This window comes from Phascolarctos cinereus, unplaced genomic scaffold (genome assembly GCF_003287225.1).
Source record: "Phascolarctos cinereus isolate Bilbo 61053 unplaced genomic scaffold, phaCin_HiC Scaffold_4;HRSCAF=312, whole genome shotgun sequence".
NCBI classification, from domain to species: domain Eukaryota; kingdom Metazoa; phylum Chordata; class Mammalia; order Diprotodontia; family Phascolarctidae; genus Phascolarctos; species Phascolarctos cinereus.
In genome coordinates this window covers 406,924,745-406,927,211 of record NW_027555847.1, presented here as the reverse complement: position 1 = coordinate 406,927,211, position 2,467 = coordinate 406,924,745, and the positions used below count along the sequence as shown (strand labels likewise).

The 2,467-nt window shown below is 38.2% G+C and overlaps 1 pseudogene; it reads left to right on the top strand.

Moving 5' to 3' along the window:
- The first annotated feature begins 519 nt into the window (after positions 1-519).
- On the top strand, positions 520-1,681 carry LOC110220403 (serine-threonine kinase receptor-associated protein pseudogene; annotated as a pseudogene).
- The last annotated feature ends 786 nt before the right edge of the window (positions 1,682-2,467 follow it).

Genomic DNA, 2,467 nt, shown 5'->3' with positions numbered 1-2,467 from the left:
CCCCTTATTTTAGCTGGAGAGTATTTATTAAGCACTTTAAAAAAATGTGATATCTTGACCATTTGATAAAAGCTTTCAAATATAAAGCATAGTGGATAGGTAGTTGAGCTTGAAGTCAGTAAGACCTAATCTGAAGTCCTATTTCTAGCATATTTTCGCTGTGTGACCTTGCACAAATCACCTCACACCACTCTAGATCAGTGGTGTCAAACTCAAGTAGAAATGGGAGCCACTAATCTATACATAAAAATCCTTGTTCAAAGTATATTTCTTAGTTTTTGTCTCTAGGGTGGAGGTAGGGAGAGGGAAGAAAAGAAGGGGAAAAAAGAAGGTTACATCATAACTTTATTATATATTTAAAAGGAATAGCAAGCTATACATAATAGTTTTGCAGTTTCTTGTACAATCATCTCTTTTTTTTCTATTTTACTGTGTTATGGAAATGCTTGTTTTATTTCTTAAGTTGAGAATGAATAAATATGTTTTTTAAATGTAACATTTTCCCTTGCCACTGCCGCCATGGCAATGAGGCAGACCCTGCTTACCTGCTCCAGGCACATGCGGCCTATGGTGGATCTGGCCTTCAGCGGCATCACCCACTATGGCTATTTCCTGATCAGCACTGCAAATATGGTAAACCTATGCTATGCCAAGGAGATACAGGAGAGTGTATTAGAACATTTTTGGGTCATAAGGATGCTGTGTGGGGTGCCACTTTGAATAAAGATGCTACAAATGCAGCTACAGCAGCTTCAGATTTTACAGCCAAAGTGTGGGATGCTGTTTCAGGAGATGAACTGATGACCTTGGCTCACAAACACATTGTCAAGAGTGTGGATTTCACTCAGGATAGCAACTATCTATTGATAGGTGGACAGGATAAACTCTTACACATATATGATTTGAACAAATCTGAAGCAGAACCTAAGGAAATCAGTGGTCACACCTCTGGTATTAAAAAGGCTTTATGGTGCAGGGATGATACACAGATTCTTTCAGCTGATGACAAAACTGTCCACCTCTGGGATAGAGCGACAATGACAGAAGTAAAGTCTCTAAATTTTAGCATGTCAGTTAGTGGTATGGAATATATTCCTGAAGGAGAGATTCTGGTAATAACCTATGGGAGATCTATTGCTTTCCATAGTGCAGCAAGTCTGGAGCCAATTAAATCCTTTGAAGCTCCTGCTCCCATCGATTCTGCATCTCTTCATCCTGAGAAAGAATTTCTTGTTGCAGGTGGTGAAGATTTTAAGCTTTATAAATATGATTATAATAGTGGAGAAGAGCTAGAATCCTACAAAGGGCACTCTGGTCCTATTTATTGTGTGAGGTTTAGTGCTGATGGAGAACTGTATGCTAGTGGTTCTAAGGATGGGACGTTGAGATTATGGCAGACTGTGGTAGGGAAAACATATGGCTTTTGGAAATGTGTGCTTCCTGAAGAATAGGGTGGAGAGCTAGCAAAACTGAAGATCAGTTTTCCAGAGACAACAGAAGAGGAGCTAGAAGATCTTGGCTCAGAAAACTCAGATTCCATCTACAGTTCAACTCCTGAAGTGAAGGCCTGAGCACCTGGCATGTGCCACAGATGTTATGCCACATGTGGACTAAAACAAGCAACAATTAGCAGAAGCCTTACATAGTTACCCTCTACATAAGGCAAACATGGGCAGTAAATGATGGGGAATGTAATAGCTCCATTGTTAGAACTAGCTTGGTGTTGTCTCTAAGTGAAAACTATGAGAATATCAAAAAATTGCAGGTAGAATTGTGCTCATTCAGTCCACTATCCTACTGCCTTTTTGAATGAACATGTGCAAGCCAACATCCAATTTCTCCTATTTCAGTTAGATTTCTTGTAGCCATTTTACTTTATTATGGAGGAAAAAAAATGTAATGCCCTATTTTACTTTTTTTTCTGAAGGCAGAAAGACTTTTGCTTTAGTTGTAAAGAGGGAGCACATGATAAAGTATTCAGTTTGATTTCTCTTTCATTGTACACTGCTTCTGGACATCTAATTGTTTTTAGTTGTCTAAATAAAATGCTGTTAAATATTTTTCAATTCCATTTTAAACTAGTTCAGGTTCTCCTTGGGACTGTGTGGAACAGGTATGCTTGAGTCAAGTGATTGACATCTTTGTCTTAGTTCTGTAAGGTTATAACTTGGTGAGAAGGTGCCAACCTCCATTTGCAGAGTGAGTCTCCTCAACAAAGAGTTCTCTATACTAGCTAAATCACAGGCACTTTTTCTATCCTTATGTCTGCTACTTTACTAAAGCCCATGATCATCTCAATTAGTTTATTTGCTGATATTCTGGGGTTTTCTAAGTACATCAGCATGTCATCTGTAAATGTGAATAATTTTGTATTATTTTGCTATTGTTTACACCTTTACTTGATTTTGTTCCCTTTTCTTATTTGTATAGCAGGTTAATTGTCAAGTCTGAGACTAGGGAGGAAGCA